The following is a 23,263-nucleotide window of genomic DNA, read 5'->3' on the forward strand; positions in this document are numbered from 1 at the left end:
TAGATGGCCATGACAGATGGAGCTCACTGTCATGCCCTCTGTCTCATATCTTATCACACTGTGATGTTATCACTGATTTGCTTGACAGCTTCACCCATCTAAACTGCAAGCACCTTGAATTAGCACTTCCTCCTCCTCCTCCATTTTCTGTCTCCAGTGCCTAATATAATTCTTAGTCCATAGTGGGAACTTCAGATAGTTTTCCTATAGATGTTCAACAACCAATTATAAAATATAGTGATGAAAAAAATCCCATATTTATTAGCAAAAACATCTGTAAATAAACTTAGCTGTGTATCTAAAAACTTTTTATAGAATATAAAAGATGAAAAAATTCCTAGTTGAGAAGTTTCAATAAAGTTAAGATTCTAGTCCTGAATTTGATTCTAGTCCTTAAATTTGATATAAAAATGTAAGGCATTTCCAAGCAAATTTTCAGTGGGATTATTTTTATAATTTGACAAAATGATTAAAAAGTTTATATGAGAGAATAAAGATACGAGAAGAACAAATTTTGCTTATGAAAATAGAAACAGATATTTGTATTATAAGATATTAATGTTTTAATGATATTAAAACAGTGTGGTTCTGGTATAATAAATAAAGATGGGACAAAAATGAGACTCCTAAAACAAATGTGTATGTGTGTATATGTGTGTGTTCATGTTATAGATATTATGTCAAATTAGTATAGACAGGCTAGGTCATTCAGAAAACTGTTTTGTGATAGCTGGCTAATTGTACAGGACAAAAATTAGATCCCTACCTCCCACCATAAAAAAAATGCAAATCATATTTTGGAAATTAAAACACATGAACTAGCGAATAATTAAATAAGCCTGTAGTGGGAAAAGCCCTTATAAGCAGACCATTTTTGCAGAAAATCACATTATAAAAGAGTAATACATTTGATTGTGGAACAGGATAGGACAAATTGATTATTTTGGGAGTACGTTTAGTTCAAGCATCCTAGCTTTTCCAGATCATCAAAGAGGACCTTGTAATTGTGAGCCCAATTTAATCCGCCATCCCTTTTTCTTTTAGAGAAGTTGCATGTTTCTTGTTAGAAATAGTCAATGTGCATAATGAACTTGAGAGAGAGAGCACACATATGAGCACACACGTACTTGAATGGGTGGGGAGGAAAGAAGGAGGGAAGAGAAGGGGAAGAGGCCAGGGGGAAGGGAGAGGAGTGGAGGAGGAAAGAAGAGCCCAACCCCAAAGATCCCAGCTGTGAAGGAGTATGTTCTGGAAGGTTTGTAGGGGATGTCACTAAGGCAGCTGCCGAGTTTGAATTTTATTTATTAGGCAAAAGAACTAACTCTGAAGTATGGCTATCCAGAGCCACATGCTTTAGTGCAGGGGTACAGGTACCTCAAGATATGCATTATCTCAGGGTGTGAGGAAGAGAGAGGAGTATGGAAGCAATGTGTCACCCTCTGCACTCCCACTGTCATCCAAGTGACCCAGTCTCCTGGCAGCTCTACATTTGGCATGTTCCCTCTCACGCAGCTCTTGATAGTCATTTCAAACACTTTTCACTTGGGTGAAAATCCTATGGTAGTGTGGAATGACTTGCCCACAGGCCCATATTATTTTGGAGATGGCCCTATAGGTGAATTCTTCCTCTTAGGTAAAATTAACCCCAGATACAGCAAAACAAGTCCTAGAGGGCTTACTAAACTAATGAGTTCCCCAGAGTTTGCTCTTTCTGTGAACATGATATACCAAATGAAACCCAAAGGCTGAAGTCTCATCTCAATGGAATCTGTGGTTTTGGATTCATCAAACTTATTTGGGTGAAACTTGGGTTTCCCACAGCCGTGCCTGAAACTTCCCATGGCAAGGATCTTTACATCACTGCAGACAGCTTAGTGAACACATCTGCTTAATTTATTGCTATGGTCAGTTTGTCAGCAAAGGGAAGAATTGAGATAAACCTATTAGACTATATGATAATAAATCAAAACGATGATGTTAAAGGCTGCATTTTAAAACATAGATGAATATGAATAAGTGTGATGACGCAAAGTTTAGTGAATATTTAGAGGGAAGAATACCGAGGAAATAGATTCTTTACAAAATGATTCTTTAATTATGGCCACTACTGAAGTAATAGCAATATCATCCCATCATGTCTCATGTTTAAAGAAAAATTTTACAAAGAGCCTGCCTGTCGACAAAGGTGATATGCAAGTGATAGTCAAATAGAATTAGTGCTAAATCAGTGGATTTAAGAATTCATAATACTACTGTTTAATAGAGTATTAGAGATTTGTTTTAGTCATCAATACCTAATGTAAAGTATCATTTTGCTATCGCTTATTTCAACTGCTGGAGCTAATAGATTATTAAAAACAAACCTAAGTCGTCTTAGACATTTTATGATTGCCACATGATGTCACAGAATTGGGTCTTTGAACAAGTCACCTCACTTCCCTGAGCCTCAGTTTTTGTTTTTATTGCATAAGGGTATGGGCTAGTTTATCTCTTTATTCTCACCTCTAAGCAGGAACTATTCCAATGGTCTTTGAGGACATAGAGCACATTGTGTATCTTAGCTCTGTTGTTACCAACCGAGGAAAACAAAGCAAAACCGAAGTCTAGACTTTCTGTGAGGACACTTATGGTATGTGGTTCATTTAACACAAATTTATGGGATTCCTACTGCCAGAGTACAATTCTAAGAGGCACCTTTTCATGACATTTTAACATTTATAAAATTAGGATTAGTTTTACATGTGATAGAGTGCCATAACTCAATCTTTAACAGCATTTTTTCCTTATAGGTACATAAAATAAGGGCTCAATTTATTCTCCATGGAGTCTTAGGGTTGATGAAATTCGGAATATATCAGGCGACATGCTGTGTGCTGAGGATACCTGGTCCCTGCTCTGATAAAGCTTCATTCTGCACATATGACCGTGGAAAGAATTGTTCAAGCTGCAGCAGTGTTATATACGCCATGAGATCACATCACTACATGTCCTCACCCGACACCAGCCTCACTTCCACCATTAGCCCTTTCCACTTCTACGTGTAGAATGTTCCTTCCACATCATAAATAATCTCTTTGCTAAACTGTGTGTGCTTCAAGACAACAGAATAATTTTAATACATTATTTCTGGAATAATATTCTCTACTGATGAGGTACTCACGTGGCCTGGATGAGGGAAAAATTGTGAGTGCTTTCTGTACAAGGATATTTGCCAATAATTTAATACTTATTTTCCTGCTTCTGCCTCAAATTTAGTGTCCATTTTATGGACCACTTAAATCCTCATCTGACTTTTTAGGAATGTTCACAATTTATGCTATTCATTGTCTCAAACTGTAAATAATTATCACTCTATAACATTTTTCTAATTTTTTAAAATCATGACTTTGGATATGGGTTTTTTCACTGCAGACTAGTATTCAGAAATGAGATGTGCTGCATCATGAGGCTAGAGGTAAACTCAATTATATTTTTCTCTTCTTTGAGAACCAGAGCCGTAGCGTGAGTTCTATGCCAGTTCCCGGTAGAGCCCCCCTGCCTCGCATAATCATGATGATTTGCTCTTGTTATTGAAAGTGCTGGGAGATGCAGAATAGATGAACATGAATGAGGGAGAAGGGGGGAAGGAAAAGTAGAGAGGAAGTGGTAGGTGAATGAAGCAGTACGCAATCAAAGCTTAGTACTTGGAGTGGAGAAGAGAAGGAGATGGCCCTCAGGCTGGGCTGTCAACGTGGGGTCAAAGGCACTAGGCAGAATCACCCAGGTACACATCTGTCTTTGGTTCTATTTAGAGAAGAAAAATATGACAGCAAATTTGTAAACAAAAATAATAACTTTTTATATTCATTAATTCTTTCCCTTCTGCCCACATATTTTTTCACAGTAGCCAACTTACAGATATATTTCTGGATTTACTTTTCTGCTAAACTTTGCATCAGAAGCATTTTTGCCATTTAATTACATAGTGTTCCAAATTATAATGCCAATGGTTGCATCATTCATTCGTTCAACAGATATATTTTGAGTGCCTACTGTACACCAGGGTTTGCTACTTATACCGAATAAAACAGATAGAACTTGCATAACGTTTTATTAAGTGGAACACTAGCTTAATTAACTATTCCTACACTCTTAGGCATTTAGGTTGTTTCCAACTTCCCCTTAAGGGAAGCTCTTTAAGATATCTATATCTATATCTATTTATCTGTATCTATATCTATATCTTTTCCTTCCCTTGTATTATTTCCTTAGGATAAATTACCAGAAATAGAATTGCCTTCCAAAGATGTGAGCATTTTGAGGGAAGGGGATAAGTGGGCTCTTGATTTATAATTAAACATTTTAGTGTTTTGACATCAAAATGATTATTTGCTCCAAACAATGATAAAAAGCTGTATGCCATTGTTTGGCTAGTAAGATTTAAGATTGAGATATAGAGACTTTTTATAACTATTTATGGGCTTTTTGTAAATAATTTGTTTGAATTATTTACATTATATTCACTATTAATTGTGTTTAAGGTCTTCTAATTAAAAATATAGCTTTAGTTCTTAAAAAAGAAATTAAAGGATATGAGTTTCACTTGTGAATACCTAGAACTAATAAGTAGGAAATGATCAAATAAAAATGTAACATGATTTTTAGAAATGCTACTTAACCAAAGTCAGTGACATTATGGGAAATGGAGAAATGTTCACTGCCAAAGGAAACTAAACTTTGAACAAGCCCTGGAAGACGCTCTCTTGGAACTAATCCTAATTTTGCTAAGGGATGTAACAGATGATCTAAGAAGCCCTTTGCTTTTTCAGACACTATGATAAAAAGATAATTTATGTTTCCATTGTGGTACATAGGGATTTAGAAACATTACTCACACCATCACCTGCTCACTGGTGAAAGATTAAAATCCTTATAAACACGCACATGTATGTAAGCATCATATAGTCCTTACAACTGCTTCTGATGTGAGTATGCCTTTCTGATAGAACCACCTCCAAAGGTTTATCGGACGTTCTATCCAGCCATTCCCATGAGATGTGGGCATGAACATATTAGTCACCTTTTTTAACAGACAGCTAAATATGAGTAAAGAAAAAAAAAAAGCAGTTAATGCAGCAGTCTTAATTTTTAAAAAATATAAAATCAAATTGACAAGTCAATTAGGCCATTAGCAAAGGGCTACAAACAGTAGACACAATTTAAAAAACAGAAAGCAATAAAAAATTACTTAAATATTAAACAGATTTTGATCATAGATTTTTGTAGTACTTCTACTTTAACATGGTAAATTGGTTTGTTTCATTCTTTTTTGTTTTTTTTTGGTGAAGAAGATTGGCCCTGAGCTAACATCTGCATCAATCTTCCTCTACTTTGTATGTGGGACGCTGCCACAGCATGGCTTGATGACCACTGTGTAAGTCTTTGCCTACGAACGCTGGGCCGCTGAAGCGGAGTGCGTGAACTTAACCACTATGCCACTGGGCCAGCCCTAGTCAGTCTGTTTCATTCTTTATTAAAGAGAGAAAAAAGGTTATGTATTTGACATTTCCAATAAATTTTTTTTTTACTACAGTGCTATTGGTTCCCAAACCACTAAGATTTTTTTTTTCTTGGTAGAATTTCAGTATTATCAGTGTTATGAGAGAGAGAAAACAAGACAGCAAATTTCAGCAGAGGAAAGTTTCTGCACAAATATGCTGTGTGAAACAGTATCAGAGATAGGCAGGTTAAACCATAAAGAGGATTATAAAGTAGTGTATTTCAAATGGCCTAAACTAGTATGGTTGATTTTACTTGAGCAATTTACTATTAAAAGTTGTATAACCAAATCTTTAAGGTAGAAACTTCTGTAAAGTCCTAATTTATCTTTATGATAAGAAGTTGTTCTGTTCTGACCCATTCAGAGATATTGCATATGACTCCATAACTAATTGGGGAAATGACTGTAGAAATAGCCCAGGTAAATTGTGGGTAGACCTCTTCATGCCCAAGTATCTGGAACAAAACCTAGTGTTTGTACCCTATCCTCTTTTGCAGAGCTCATTCACCTAGTTCAGTCTCTATTCATGAGAAGTCCATAAGTGTGTCGCTCTAGCTTTGTGAGAGTCTTAATGGCCCATTTACTGTGTGATTAGGAGACTGTATTGGTAAGGTGTAAGGATCATAGTTAGATTTCTGTATGATGAAGTCTGTTTTACTTGAAAGTACAAAACTGGAAGTGCCTTTATTGGTTATGTCTATCTCAGAGTTTTGTCAGGTAACTGTGGATGAGATATGTCCCTCAAATGAGGAACTGGACATTATGAGGAGGGTTGCAGAATGACTAGAAAGTGGAAACTTGGTCTTTTGGCTTTGAATGCTGCAAAGACAAACAAACTACTTTTGGGAAGTGTAAGTAAAGATACCACCATCCATTCCCACCTGTGCTACTGCAACTTCCTCCTAACTCTAATCTCTGGCTTCAGTCTTGCTCTCCTCATCCATTCTCCAACCTGCATTCAAAGACCCTGCTTAAACCTCCAGTATCTCCCAATCACTACTCATCATACAACACAGTATTACTATCTTGAACCACGGTCATATACCCCACCTTTCTTCATTTCACCACTTCAAGTTTTGTACTCCAGCCATACTGGATTACTTGCAATTCGCCAGATGCACCCTGCTCAGGATGGAGCACATGCTGCTTCCTCTTAGTACCAGTTAAAGATCTCTGGGCTGCAATTTGTGGAAACCTCAATACAAACTGTCCTAGACAATATATTATTTCACATATCAGGACATTCAGGACAGCTCGCCACAACAAAGAACTTGCTTGCCAATGTCATCAAGGACTCGCATTCTTCCTACCTTCCCTCTATTATCTTTGGTCATTACTTTCTTCTTTAGGCTGGAAAAAGATGGCTGCAGCAGTTCCAGGACAAAGTTCTAGCACAAAAATGTGACTAAGAGAAGAGAGTCAGAATTTGATTATATACTCATTCCAGAATCATTGGAGTTATCCTTAGACCTGTGGTTGTCAACGGGTGATTTTTCCCTCCAGCAGATATTTAGCAAGGTCTGGAGATAATTTTCATTGTCGGAAGTGAGGTGGAGGGTGTGCTACTGTCCTCTAGTGAGTGGAGGCCAAAGATGTTGCTAAAAATTTTGCAATATACAGAACAGCCTCCCTCCTTCACCCCTCAAAACCAAACCCAAACTGAAGAATTATTTGGGGCCAATTATCAATAGTGCCATGGTTGATAAACTCTACCTTAGACCAATCAGAATCACTCATGGATCTGGGGGTAGGGTGTGCTTTTTCTGAGGAATGTGGTTGCGTATGGGAGGGCTGGATGTCTCAGCAAAACTGGAGTCCTGTTAAGGAGGATTAAGAATGTGAAAGAATGTTGTATTTGTAGCTAACAGTGTTTCAAATCCTGCCTGGGTTGTTCTTTCTGTTCGTCATCAGTTGTCCAATTCGTATGTAGTCTATAGATAGTACTTTCTTTAAGACATCTCTGAATATAATCTCCTCTTCCCAACTTTACCCTGGCTGGATTGCGTACCTCCTGTGGACTCCTAAAACATGTACTACCTCCACTCATCCCTTGGAATTTTGATTATTCTTTGCTTTTCCAAATCTTTTACTAGTGTGTAATTTCTTTAGATGGTAGGGACTATGTCCTTTTCACGTAAAAAGGTCCACCAAGAAGCAGAGTACCTACCAAATAGTATGTGAACAGTAAGTGATTGTTCAATGAAGAAGGTGACTCACCTCCCTAAATTTATCTCCTTGTGACCTAAACCTCTGGGGAGTTCCTGAGGTTCCAGAAGTCAATCCTGGCTTTGGGACCTAGAACCTGATGCAAAAACACCAAGGTGTGCCTAACTCTAGACCTGCTCTCTACCCTCCACTGCCACTCCCAAATGGCTTGTGAGCATGTGGACCCTCCCGTGTTCAGCATAAGAGTCATTATCCACCATCACGAAAATATCATCATGAAGACAGCCTGAGGTGTCAGTCTTCTGTCTACTGAGGGAATGTGCCTTTTGTTTTTGGTGTATATTCTGAGTAAGAAAGGGCAAAGCAGAAGTATTGATGAAAATCAATATGAAAGGGTTAACCGGTAAGAGTTCTATAAGAAAATTGGAATTTTCCCAAATGGCTGTTTATTTTAGCTTCACCAATTGGTAGAAGGAGGAAAAAGAATATTTTGACACTCAGTAGGTACTTCAATTACATCCTGACAGAATCAATTGCTATTCTTTGCTGAAGTAATGAAAATGGCATTTTGATTTGAAACTCATCTAGTAAGAATGTAAATAGCTGTGTTTCATGTTCCTTCACAGGAGCCTTATTTTTGAAAACAATTAATAATATCAAAGTGATCTTTCCTTTCAAAGTCAGAGGGTTTATAATGGATTTGTATTCATATAATTTTTATTGTATATCAGGAAGCAGAATATATTCTCATTAAAACAGCAGGGGAAAAATAAAGAAATCTCAATTTAATTAAGGTGAAGTTAAAGTTGATGTAGTTGGAGACGCATATGAGCTTTTCAATGTAAACTTCTGCATTCAGAGGGGTCTGTAAGACGATGGTAAAGTCTTCTTAGGCAGCAAGTTTTAATGAAGACATAAACCAATCTAGCATGTTCCTGAGAGAAAATATTAAAGTTAAGAGAAAGGAAGTATACATGAGATTTACTTTTAGTGCACTATTTAAAATCACTCTTTGTTCATGTGATGCACTTAACATAACACTCTTTGAAAGAATGTATTTTGGAATCTTCAGGTCAAACACCACTGGCTTTTGTATGCACCATACGATCTTTAATCTGTTTTCTTTTCTCCATCTCCACCACTATAATTTTGCTTCCAGCTCTGTCGCTTCCTCTCAAGCTCCTGAAATGGTCTTCTGACTGCTCACTCTCCTTCCATTCTTGTCCCCCATACAAGCTCTCCGCCAGCTAAAACACTGAACTGAGTATGTCACTAATTTTCTTGAAACCCTTCCATGATTTCTCACAGCACTGATTAAAATTCAAGATCTTTCATCCAGTCTGCAACGACCCTCGTGATGCATCCACCTCTCCAGATTTTCTCATTCATGCTTACGAGGCTCTTTGAGCCCCCAGTATAACAGCTGCATTCCTGTTACGGCCCTGAGCCTCACCTTCTCCAGCTCTGCTAGTGCTTCTCTTCTCTCAGCTCACTGTGTGTCAGCCACACTGGCTTTTGATTATTTGTTGCCTAAATACACCAAGCTCATGACTACCTTAGGGTCCTTGAATTGCTCCTTCCCCTGCCTGGAATCTTCCCTCAGGTCTTTACTTGGCTGGCCCATTCTTGTCGGCCTAAACACAGTTAAAATATCACCTTCTTAGAGGAGCTTTTGCTGCTGGAAAATCTAAAGCCATCCTTCTCCTAACCCCAGTTTCTCTCTATGACATGTTGCAATATTGTTTCTTTTTTAAAAAAATATACTTGTCCCTATCTTAAAATTACACTCTCTCTCCCCTCCCTTGCCCACTCCCCCTTCTGTTTTTTATGTTTACTGTTTCCCTTACTGGAGTGTGAGCTTCATGAGAAGAACCTTTTTTATCACCTTACCACCTAGAATAGAGCTTGGGAAATAATAGGCACTTAATTATTGTCTTTAAATCTTGAGTAAATAAAGCTCCTCTTTGAACAGGAATTCATACAACTGATTCTGATTCTTCACCATGGAATATTCTTCCACCAACTCTTCTCCTGGCTAGCTCCTGCTAATTATTTATTTATTTTTTGGTGAGGAAGATCAGCCCTGAGCTAACATCCATGCCAATCCTCCTCTTTTTGTTGAGGAAGACCAGCCCTATAACTCCTACTAATTTTTAATGCATTTCCTTAGGAAGGCCTAGTTTGACCTTTACAGTCTTTCATTGTACCCTTTACTTTGCTTCATAGCAGTTACTCAAATTTGTACTTCTGTTTATAGACTGTTTCAAGAAGGTACACACACACACACACACACACACACATATACGTGTGTACATCCATAGTATGTGTGCTGTAAATAACTTGCTAAATGCATAGGGGGAGAAGTCAGTACATTGAGGTATTGATGAAGGAACCTAAAGAGGATTTTTTCTTCTCCTGCAATTGCCCTGGGTAAACCAGGTTATAGAGTCACCGTATCTAAAGCAGATGTGATTTCAATTTATGATGATTAATACTACAAAGAAAAGTCCCACTAATAAATAATGGTGTCTGATTTAAGACATTGCCTAATTTAAGGATACACTGAATCAGAGTATTTCCCCTGGTGTAAAAAAAGAAAAGAACGTCAGTTATGTATTGATATTTTTGTAGAATAGAAATGAAAAGAATGTAAGTAGCTGGCCTTAAGGCTTTATACGGTATTAACTCTCCAGTATGTCTTATTTCATGATAAGCCAAGCAAATCATGCTACTTTTTTTTTTTTTTGAAATACAGGTTTCTCCTGCTATCCAAAAATTTGTTTTACATCACTTTGCTTTTACGAAAGACCTACATCAGTACCTGTTTCGCTAACTGAAAGAAATTCGAAGAGGATTTTATTTTGCAGGGAGCTGTTGAAGAGGCCAAGCCACGGCCAGCAGTGTAAGTCACACCGCAAAGCTCCTTCTCCCGGAACTACACCCAGTGTCTCAGCATTGAGCCGCCGTAGCTTTGAACTGTGTCTGGGAGAATTTGTGTTTTATCTCGATTTATTTTGGCAGGTTATTTTTTGGGTCTTGGAATGCTCAAAAATTTTTCCCATGTAAATAAATGGTCATTGCTTCTTCGCTTTATGCCATTTTGGCTTATGAAAGTTTTCATAGAAATGCTCTACTTTTGAGTGTGGGGAGGACCTGTTATTAAGAACTGATATAGCAAGATGCCATTATGAATCTGTTAAATGCACAAATGAGATAAAATTATAATTTGACTTAAGACCATAATTATTGACAGATCTCAAATAAGCCTATACCAAAGGTTTTTAAAAAATGATTCTCAGGATAACTTGTAGGATGAAGCATTGGAAAAGTTATTGCTTTTCTGTTTAACCCTCTGAAGATGGGCTCTCTGATACACTGAATGTATAGAAGATGGCAGTGAGTGATGTAGAAACTGCAAAGGGCTTGGAGGCTCTCGGGGGAGTCCTAGCTGTACCGCTGTACTAGATGATGCTTGAAGGTATATTTCTCTTTCTCAGCTCGTTGCCTCACCTGTAATTGGGCATAATAAAATGCTTTATGGGTTGCTGGTGAGAATCAACAAGATAATGTATGTAAAACAAATTTTGTAAACTGTAAAGTATATACAAATGGTAGTTATAATTATTTTGAAAATGTTTTCAATCTTACCTCAAAGGTCTCCATCTAATCGGAAGAAATTGTGCTAATGGTAAAATCATTTATAGACACTGAGACTTTATAAGTGCAAACAGTCACCATTAGCCTTGAGCACAGAACTACTACTAGAAAGGATAAAATGTAGTGTCATAAGCAAAGGGACAGTACCAATGACCTGTGCCTCCATAAAACTTAAGCCTGTGGACCAAACCGCTACCCTCTCCCAACTGGGACTCTACACATACCAACCAATACACAGTCATCTGTTCGCCACCGTCTTCCCTCTGACTCCATAATCCTGGCTATTTATGGCTATGGAAATAATATCAAGTAGCTTATAATAATATATGGTTGTTTAGATAGTTACAGTTATTGGTCAGTTAAGATATCAAGAAAGTCAACAGCTCTTAGAAAGAAAGACCCAATTCAGAACCAGGATTGGCATAAACCAAATAGGGGAACTGGTACCCATCCAGGGAAACCCAAAGTTCTCATGAGGTTGAGTTCTTTCTGACATTCTCCTTGGCAGATGTCCTGTAACATCAGGATCCACCTTTGCTGGTCTCAGGTGCTTGGGGTGGATATAGATCAGGGAGACGTCCCAAAGGGACAAATCCATTCTAGCCTTTTGGGACATGAGTCATAGTCTCTTTGTAATTCGGCCATCCTAGCAATTTTATACCCTGACGAAGGGCATTCATTGAGGTGACTTCATGTATTATGTAGTGGGACAACTTTGTGATATTAAGGAATGTGAGAATGTCCAGAGAGGTATAGCAACGAGCATTGTCACAAAAGTAAAAGAGTTGTGTTTTTTTTCCCCTCTTCCTGAGGGCCACATTAGCACCAGATATTGAGAATAGAGACCATTGCATGAATTCCTTGCATGAATAATTGATTTATTTCCCCTACTCCCACCGTCATAATGAAAAATGATCCATTACATGATCCGCCCTTCTACACAGGACTTAATGCCCGTATCTTCCAAGAAGTTAGATAATGTGTCTCAACCTATTGTATATCCTAGACATAAATTCAGAGTTCATTAATGACAATGGAATTGGACCTTCATCAGAATTCTGGGGATAGGCTCTTAATATATGATACGACATATTCTTGCAGAATTTCATCTGTGATGTTTATCACTTGAGCACAAAAGAGATTAATCCTAAAGTATTCTGACTCTGAAAGCCTTGCAATCATATTTGTTTAGCTAAACTTGTGGCCAAAAATTTTAGAATTTTAGTATTACGTTTTTCTCTTTCCATTCTCATCTATTTCTAATCACCCTGCATATTTCTGAGGCTTTCTTTCAGTGCATATGTTCAGTGAAAACTCATGCATATTTCACTTAATAGGATTAATTATCAGCCTTCCACTAATTATAATTAAAGTCTCCTCAGGTGATTTTGTAAGTTAACTTTGGCAATTCACACATACAGAAGAGTATTTTGTAGAATAATAGGGCATTGTGCTGTAAAATACAGTAAAGAACATAAAGGGTATGAACACAGAATAAAAGAATTCAGAATTCTAATATAGAAAGCTTTTCTTATGTGTGTTGCTATATATCTAATTGCAAATTGTGCTACTAAATATATTACATCGTCTGTATATAGTAATGATCTCTTAACGCAAACCTTATGACAGTAGGCATTTCTACTAAAAATTACTTCTGAAGCATATAACTATTTCTCTCCTCTCTTAATAGATATTAGTATTCCAAGTTCTTGTTAAATAGCTTATGCTTTAGAAGATAAATGCCCTCAAAATTGGTAATTTGTATGCAAAACAAATGAAAAAGGCTTTTCTCAAAGCATCTATCCCTGAATGTACAAATTAAGGCTGTCTTCATTTATGAAGCTTATTTTTTAACTTTTACTTATACCTAATGGCTAGTTTATGTTACCACATTAAGAAGTCAGTGTTTTGAAGATGCCATATGACACTGAAATGGCCATCTTTTGAAATTATGGGACGCTTCATTGCAGAGTCAGACTCTAATCTGCAACCAATTTGTGTCAGCTTTCTGCATAGAAAAGATCTCAAATCCTCTCTTACACCAGGAATCAGCTGAAGGTTTGTCTTGGTTTCGTGAGCCCAGCGCAATTAGGCAGCACGTGAATGTGGGCCACATGCGTTTATTGCTCTGCCTCGCATGTGTTACTTTGATGTGTTAGGTCGGAAGGCTCGCTCTCTTCTGGGCAGCCTTCCTCCTGGGTCTTTATACTGCTTAGCAGTTGAGTCCAGACTTTGAAACACAGCCTAATTTAGAGGCGGATGCTGCAGCTGCTGCTGTCAATTCAGATGATTTTTTTTTTTGCTTTGATGTCAGCTTAGAATATTGGGTGTTGTATCACTAAAGCAGTGTCTGTGGTTCACAAAACAGAAAGCACACCATTTAAGCTTTTTTTTTAGCTTTAAATTGAATTTCAACACCTCCTAAATGATCACAAAATTGCAGTGGAGGAAAAAATATGAAATTCTGTGTATTATTAATTGGAAGAAAGGTATGAATAAGGAATATGTAGCTCTATTGGTACTAATATCAGAATTTCTCAATATCTGATAGACATTGATGATAAAATATGTGAAATGTACATAAAGCGACCTCTTCTTTCTTCACCTTGTTCCCTCTACGTCTGGTCAATGTGGCACAGTTTTTCCCCTCAAATGTTTGTCTGACTCATCTTTAAAGCGTTTTGTATTAATTATTCTTATTTTCTTGTTGTTGAACTATATGCTTTACCTTAGCACAGAGTTTACTATATCCATTGGGGCAAGACCATAAAGGACCTGTTTATCTTCGTTTTCACTAATTGAAAACCCTAAATCTGAGAAACTGTAAATCTACTATCTTTCTAAAGTGGAAATAACTTCAGCATCTCCAGATCATCTGTCACTTGATATGAAGAGGAGGTTTAAAGCCTATAAGAGGCAGAGTTTTGGGGGTTAGATGCTAGTGAACCTATGGATAGTTTTCCTCAGCTGATTCAAGACCAAAAAGGCATGGAAGTTTCCTTCCTATGCCTTCCCTGTTGACAAGAAACATTTATCACTGAGGAGTCTCAGGAAAGCGCCTGCCTGTATACATGCACCTTTATCTTTTTAATGGGTTGGAAAGAGGTGAACTGCTACTGTCTGTGAGCAAGAAGAGAAAATACAGGCATTTCTTTGTGTGATATAATTCCACCTAAATTACAGAAAAAAACTAATGGTGACTTTGTTGTGGTATACTGGCAATAAGGAAAGTCTAAATTCTAGTTACTCAAACAAATTTTGTGAGGATCCCTCCCTGTTTTCCTTCTGTCTAGAAATTGTTATTATAGTATATTCTAGGGAAAATTCTTTCAGGACATGGCCATGATAAATTTTCTCTGACAGCAAAAAATCTTATTTATGGTTGATGATAAACTAAATTTTAAAAAATTGGTAAATATTTATCCTAGACTTATTTTAACATAAAACATTGGAAATAGCCTAAATGTCCTAAAAGAGAATTGGTTAAGCAAATGTTACACAGCCACTCAATGGAATACTATGCAGTTGTTTAAAATGTTTGTGAAGAGTCTTTAATAATATTGCCCAACTACATAGGAAAATACCATGGCAAACTTAGATGGAATAATAAAGGAAACACAAAGATGATAGTGGCTGTCTTTGGTTAATAGGAGTATACTGTTTTTCTATGTTCCTGTATATTCAAAACATTTTTATATGGAGCAATGATTTATGACTTTTATAAAGTAATAATGTAAAATTATTTTAAATATCTATAAATGTTCCATTATATACAATATACGGCACTTATATAAACAGAATTTGTTCTCTAGCTGTTTTGTAACTTAAAAAAGTTTTAATTCAATTCCGTTTAATTCCTCAGATTTAGCATGAACATAAAAAGTTCTTTTTTTCTTTTTCTTTTGCTATTTTTGGGCATTTTTCCAAATACAGAATTTTAACTTTCATATTTTATTTGATTATGCCAAGTATTTTGGTACTATATGAAAATATTATAATATGCCTTTATTTCTTTTTCTTATATTTTAAAAATTGTGTTGGATTTTCTAAGTATGACTGAATTTGGCAATAATAGCTGTGATACCTTGACTTGCCTGAAAAAAATTTTTATTATGAATTCTTTATTATAAAATTTTTTAAAATAAATAATAAGAAATTATAGCTAAATAGTGATACTGAAGCCACACATGTTTATCCTGAATTGAGGCCAAAGTTGAATAGACTTGCATTGTTCAATAGGGTAGCCCGTAAACAAACACATGTGACTAATTAAATTTAAATTAATTAAAATATATAAAATTAAAAATTCTGTTCTTCAGTCACATCAGCCCCATTTCAAGTGCTAAATAGCCACATGTGGCTAGGGGCTAGTATCATACCACGCAGCTATAGAACATTTCCATCACCACAAAAAGTTCTATTGGAAAGAGCCAATGTAGATACTATTGGGGGTAATTGGCGCTGTGCTTCTAATTTTATCATTTATAGCATACTTAAAGAAGCAGATTTCTAGATGATTATCTCAAATTTCTTTTTTAATTTTGCCATTCTGTAAAGACACTTTTGAGAGAGGGAGAAAAAAGACTATCTCCTCCAGCATATTTTGTTTGCCATGTGTGTTTATGTGGCAAAAGAAAGTCGTATGATTGAGCAATAGTCTGTACAAAAATAAAGTCCATATTTCATGCCTTTGTTCTTACAATATTTGCTTTTTTCAAAACCCAGATGTTTCTTTTTTCTACTTTAACGTGAGCAATGGGGCACAGAGCCTCGTGCAAATAGGAAGTGCGGGAAAACCTGGAGGCTGCCAGCTGCTTAAAATGCAAGGTGACAGGAGAAGCTTCCTTACCCAGGAGAGGATAAGAGAGAAGGTAAATTGCAATAGGAAAATACTGCTTTAAGTAAAAAAATAATGAAATAGTCGCATAAATATGGCAACCATCTTTTAGGGTATTATGCATAATCTTTTGTAGCACCCTGGTTATCTTTTCCTAAAGAGTAACTGTGTTGAGTATTGTATAGACAGTGAAATTTAAGATCAAAGCAGAGGGGGCCGGCCCCGTGGCTTAGTGGTTAAGTGCATGCCCTCTGCTACTGGCGGCCCCGGTTCGGATCCCGGGCGCGCACCGACGCACCGTTTCTCCGGCCATGCTGAGGCCGCGTCCCACATACAGCATCTAGAAGGATGTGCAACTATGACATGCAACTATCTACTGGGGCTTTGGGGGAAAAAAAAAAGGAGGAGGATTGGCAATAGATGTTAGCTCAGAGCCCGTCTTCCTCAGCAAAAAGAGGAGGATTAGCATGGATGTTAGCTCAGGGCTGATCTTCCCCACAAGAACAAAAAAAAAAAAAGATCAAAGTAGAGATCAGAGTCATATTTCTAAACGGAATACTTTTCTTTAAATTATAATAATTCCCAATATAAAAGTTAGAGGAAATACAGAAAAGCATAAAAAAGGAAGAAATGCCTTCATTGTATTTTCACTGAGTTATTATATTGCATAATTGACACATTTGTTTTTAGAAGAATTTTACTCTAGAAAAATTCTCACTTAACATTATATTATAAACACTTATCAAAATAATTAAAAATTCTTCACAAAGTATAACTTTAATTATTTCACTTATGTGTATAATTTATTTAACTCTTTTATCACTTTAGAATATTTGGGTTATTTTGAATTTTGTTATTTAAATAATGCTGCTATAAACAGTTGATTTGCGTGAATCCTTGTCCACATTTGTCATTATTTCCTTAGAAGAGTCTTCCAAAAGGAGAATTACTAGATCATAGAGTGCAAATTTATGTTTCTTGCTTCTTATTGATAAATTTCTTTACAAAAATGTGGTGATAACGCGCATACCCACTAGCAGTGAATATGATGTCTATTTTTCCTATTACACTGTTATTAGAATGGCAAATAAAGAAGTAGTATTGCTAATGTTGGAAATTATTCAGTATAAGTTTGTATTCATTCATGATAATTCCAAAGCTATCAAAATTCATTTTAAATATGATAAAGCATCATATATTAAATTTTACTTCTTCAAAGAATAAAATATTAACTAGTATATAGAAATGGAAACAATTTCCTTTCCTATATATTAATCCAAATTTCTTAAAAGTATGGAATACATATCAGGTAAACAATAGCATTATGGTGTAGCATTGTTTTTCTTTTTTTTCCTCCAGATTTATTGAGGTATGATTGACAAATAGAAGTTGCATCTATTTAGGTTGCATAACATGATGTTTTGGTATACATACACATTGTGAAATCCATTACCACAGTCAAGCTAATTAACATATCCATCACCTCACATAGTTATTCTTTTTTTTTGTGATGAGAACACTTGAGATCTACTCTCTTAGCAAATTTCAAGCATACAATATATTATTATTATTAAGTAGTCACCATGCTGTACATTAGGTCTCCAGAACTTACTTATCTTAAAAGTGAAAGTTTGTTCTCTCTGACCAACATCTCCATTTTTCATCCACTCCCTCAAGCTCCTGGTAACTACAATCTACTTTCTGTTATGATGAGTTCCACTTTTTTTTTTTTTTTTTTTAGATCGCACAAATAAGTGAGATCATGCAGTATTTGTCTTTCTGTGTCTGGTTAATTTCACTTAGCATGATGTCCTTTATGTTCATCCGTATTGTCACAAATGGCAGAATTTCCTTCTTTTTTAAGGCTGAATAAGATTCCATTGTGCATATATATATATATATATAAATATGTCACAATTTCTTTATCCATTTATCTGTTGATGGACATTAAGGTTGTTTCCATATCTGGTCTACTGTGAATAACTCTGCAATGAACATGGGAGTGCAGATATCTCTTTGAGATACTGATTTCATTTCCTTTGGATATATACCTAGAGGTGGGATTGCTGGATCATATGGTAGTTCTATTTTTAATTTTTAAAGTAACCTCCATAAGGCTGCACCAATTTACATTCCTACCAACAATGCACAGCAATCCCTTTTCTTCACACCCTGGCCAGTGCTTATTATCTTTGGTCTTTTTGATAATGAGCGGTCCTAATAGGAGTAAGGTGATGTCTCATTGTGGTTTTGATTTACATTTCCCTGATGATTAGTGATGTTGAGCATATTTTCATATACATGTTGTCCATCTGTATGTCTTGTTTGGAAAAATATCTATTTAAGTACTTTGCCCAATTTTTAATCGGGTTATTTGCTTTTTTTTGCTATTGAGTTGTATGAATTCCTCATGTATTCTGGATATTAACTCCTTATCTGATATATAGTTTACAAATATTTTCTTCCATTGTATAGGTTGCCTTTTCATTTTATTGATTGTTTACTTTGCTGTGCAGAAACTTTTCAGCTTTATGTAATCTCATTTGTTTATTTTTACTTTTGTTGCCTGTGCTTTTGGTGTCAAATCCAAAAAATCATTGCCAAGACCAATGTCAAGGAGCTTTCTCCCTGTTTTCTTCTAAGAGTTTTACAGTTTCAGGTCTTACATTTAAGTCTTTAATCCACTTTGAGTTGATCTTTTGTATAGTGTAAGATAAAGGTCCAATTTCATTCTTTTGCATGTGGATATCCAGTTTTCCCAACACCATTTATTGATGAGGCTATGCTTTCCCCTTTGTGTATTCTTGACACTTTTGTTGAAGATTAGATGGCCATATATGCATGTGTTTATTTCTGGGCTCTCTATTCCATTAGTCTAAGTATCTGTAATTATGCCAGTACCATACTCTTTTGATTACTATAGCTTTGTAATGTAATTTTAAATTGATCTTGAGTTTTTAAAAGTGAAATGTAATATAAAACTACGGAGAAAATTTTAAACTTATTTTGAAGATTATTAAGAAAACAAAAGATATTGAGAACTAGATCTGATGTATCTGTGATTATTTATCTAAATTGTCTTTTTAAGTGGACTTTACCTAATTAAGGCAAAAGTATATAGAAAACATGAAAGGCTAAAATTCCATTACACTATTAAAATTCTTCCAAAACAGCTTATGATGGATCTCAGTTAACAAAACAACAACAAAAAAAAAACACACAGGTAAAATCAAGTTGTGATGAATGACAAAACGTTGTTCACCTTGTTTTGAAACTGTTTGTAAGTGTTATAGAGCGCTCTTGAAAGTAGTGTTTATTAAGTAGCTAGTATGCAGTAAGCACTTTACATGTAAAGATTAGGCCCCAAATCATTTGGTTAGTAAGCATGGAAGCTGAGGTTGAACTACTCCAAGTCCGTGTTCTATCCTCGTATCAAAATACTTCTTACACACTACGAGTATTTGTAGTGTTGTCATTCCTGGGATGTATGCTTGGTAGTGGAGCTTCCAGGAAGTAAGAGTCTGACCTCAAGAAGCTTAAAATATATTTGGGCAGAGATATACAGAAAAATATATAAATTACACCAATTTTATTATATTGGTCAAAGCTTGAAATGCAGATTATAAATACAAATTAATCCTACCATAAAAATACATAGTAATTCCTTATTTTGTTGGAAGAAAAAACTTGTGAGAAATATATAGGTATGGGCTAAGCTACTGTACAAAATACCACGGCTCAAAAAAGTTCTATGTTTATTTAATATTTGTATAACACTCCTGGAGTGGTATTTGTATAACACTCCTGGAGTGGTTGGGTAGTCTGAGAGGGAAATCTCTGACCCACAAAGTCATCCAAAGAACCAAGTTTCTTTCACATTGGTGCTTCACCACCTTCTCGGGCATTTCTAGGGTCTGTATGATCAATGTTGGCTCATGAGCAGCTGGTGTACTTCCCAGTCCAGAAAAGGAGCCGCACCCAAGTGTTTTAAAGTTGTGCTTCCCTCGCCCCATGAATTGCATATATCACTTCTCCTCACATCCCATTAATAAGAACTTAGCCACACCTAGTTGCAAGGGAGCCTGGGAAACATAGTCTCTGCCTGGGCAGCCATGTTCCTTGTTAAAACATAGTAGAGTAGATGTTCAATATGAAAAGAATGAAGAAAAGAATGGGTAGTGGAGGGGGGTATTTCATATTTAACTAAACTTACTGATTTCGCATTTCCCCAGTGATTTTGATACTTAATTTAAACAATTTTGGCTTAACCAGTTTTATAATTGTTTTTCTCTCTCATGGCATATTGGAACTTACTGCCTGTGTAATCATAGCCCCCTCTTCCCCCCCAAGAGCTGGAGGTGACCATAGATGTAATCTACTCCAATTATTATGTCTTATTGATGAGAGGCATTTAGCCTAGAGAAGAGTAGTGTGTAGCCCAAATTTCTTCTGCTAGTTAGTGTCAGAACTGAGACAGCAATTTAGACCCTGCTTTAAGTCTAAAGTTTAAAACCTCCTATTCCTTTTAGTTTATTTTTTTAAAGCTGTTTAAAAATAAAAAATCATAAAAAGATACATTCATACCTTAATCTTGTTTTTAAATCTATCTTAAAATTATATGCGGAAAAAGCTGTTTTGTTTATAGAATGGATATGCTGATTGGAGGTCCCCACCATCTTACTTGAATAAGTCTCAGCCCGTATGAGTTATCTACAATTTCTGGTTTGTCTTTGAACTAGAGCAAGAACTTAAAAACACATTTGAATCAAACTAAATTCAGGGTTCTTCTCGATTAAAATTTTTTTCTCTAGACTTTTATGTTTATCTTGAATAGATTTAAATCTACAACATTTTTTTTTTTCAGCCATTGGCCTATATCCAGACTTTCCAAAGTATTCAGCTTTCATGGGTACAAGAATTTGTCTTTCTTTCTGCTCTCATATTTCACTGTTATGAAATATTTAATTAAATTATGTAAGTTCAGTAACAAGCCCAATTGAAATAAACATTTTGAGTCCAAACATAACCGACTTTAAAACATACAACTCAACCAATGAAGCAGACATGGAGGGTATGCTAAAGAGTTGTTGATGAGCTCAGTGCTCTGCATGCATGCATCAATAAATACATTACAGAGGCTGGCCCAGTGGCATAGTGGTTAAGTTCACACACTATGCTTCAGTGGCCCGGGGTTCGCAGGTTGGGATCCTGGGCGTGGACCTAGGGACCGCTTATCAAGCCATGCTGTGGCAGGCCTCCCACATATAAAGTGGAGGAAGATGGGCACAGATGTTAGCCCAGGGCCAATCTTCCTCAGCAAAAAGAGGAAGATTGGCAACAGATGTTAGCTCAGGGCTATCTTCTTCACCAAAACAATAAAATAAATAAATAAATTAATTAATTAATTAAATAAATAAATATATTTCAGTTGTCCCTCAGTATCCACAAGAGATTAGTTCCAGGACCTCCACAGATACCAAAATCCGTGAATGCTCAAGTCCTTTATATAAAATGGCATAGTATTTGCATACAACCTACGCACATCTTCCCATATACTTTAAATCAGCTCTAGATTACCTAATACAATGTAAATGCTATGTAAATAGTTGGTATACTGTATTGTTTAGGGAATAATGCCAAGAAAAAAGTCTTTACACGGGGCTGGCCTGGTGGTGTGGTGGTTAAGTTCACACACTCCACTTCGGCAGTCCAGGGTTCACAGGTTTGGATCTCGGGTGCGGTCCTACACACCGCTTGGTCAAGCCATGCTGTGGTGGCATCCCACATACAAAACAGAGGAAGGTCAGGCAACAGATGTTAGCACCGGGCCAATCTTCCTTACCAAAAAAGAAAAAGAGAATAATAGTCTGGGTGTGTTCAGTACAGACATGACCATTATAGGCCTTTTGATCTGCAGTTGGTGGAACTTACCGATGCAGAATCCGGGGATATGGAGTGCTGACTATATACAGAAGGAATGGAAAACTTTGAAGAGAACATCTGTGCTTCTAATTCTGCAACCAAAATTAATCCTGTTGATTGCTCATACTTTAGTTTAACATTTCTTCCCTTTTGTTTTCATTATCATCTTCACCGCCATTAATTGAGATCCTAATATAAAGAACACTGTGCTAGAAATTGTGGAATCCCAGAATTTTAAAATATGGACCCTAACCTCAATGGGCTTGAAATTTAGCTGGGAGGAAAGAACATCAAGGTTAAAGTTCTGGGGTAAATCAAGGAGAATTTGGGGTGTAGGCAGTTTCCCCGTTCTTTTCCATATTCTTCCAGGCCTTCTAAGAAAAGCCAATATACTGCTTTTATTAAAAATGCCCAATTTTACATGATGCTGTTGATTTCCTATATCAACAAAGTGACCAAATCTATAAAAGTAGTAAACAAGTATTAAAATTATCTAAAATGGAGGCAACATTTTATTTATAAATATGATCTTCACAGCATTGGAAGCAAATTAAATATTCAACCATATGTTATTAAGACTTTGAGAATCTCCCCTTTAAGTCTTCTGTGTAGAAGCAAGTAGACTTGTTTAGGAAATATTATAGTGAAGCAGAACTTGTGGACTCTAAAGATGCAAATATATCTCTTAAAAACCTCAGAATAACTTATGATTAAGTTATTATGTTAATAGTTAAAATAAATGAACATATACCTTTCATGGACTGTTAGGAAACCATTAACATAATTTCATGAAGGATTTTTAAAAATAATATTGAAAATTTCTGGGTATAATTTTTAGTGTAAATCCATGAAATAAAACTGATAATATAGGTTAACCACAGCTATGTAAAGAGTCATGTAAAACCCTGAAAGGATGTATACTGTAGAGTTTATTGGTGTTTTAAATTTTTCCTCTACATTTATTTGTCACCAATTAAAGGTTATTTTAAATAATAATTACAGGCATTTCAGTTTCCCTAATGTACTATTTAACAGATGATTTTTTTTCTATATCTCCCCCATGATTTACAAACTCACAGACTTTTTAACTGTTTTCCAATCTTGGTGAGGATGAATTTCAGGTGCAGGAAGCTATAGAACGT

The sequence above is a fragment of the Diceros bicornis genome, chromosome 2 (genome assembly GCF_020826845.1).
Source record: "Diceros bicornis minor isolate mBicDic1 chromosome 2, mDicBic1.mat.cur, whole genome shotgun sequence".
Classification (NCBI taxonomy): Eukaryota; Metazoa; Chordata; class Mammalia; order Perissodactyla; family Rhinocerotidae; genus Diceros; species Diceros bicornis.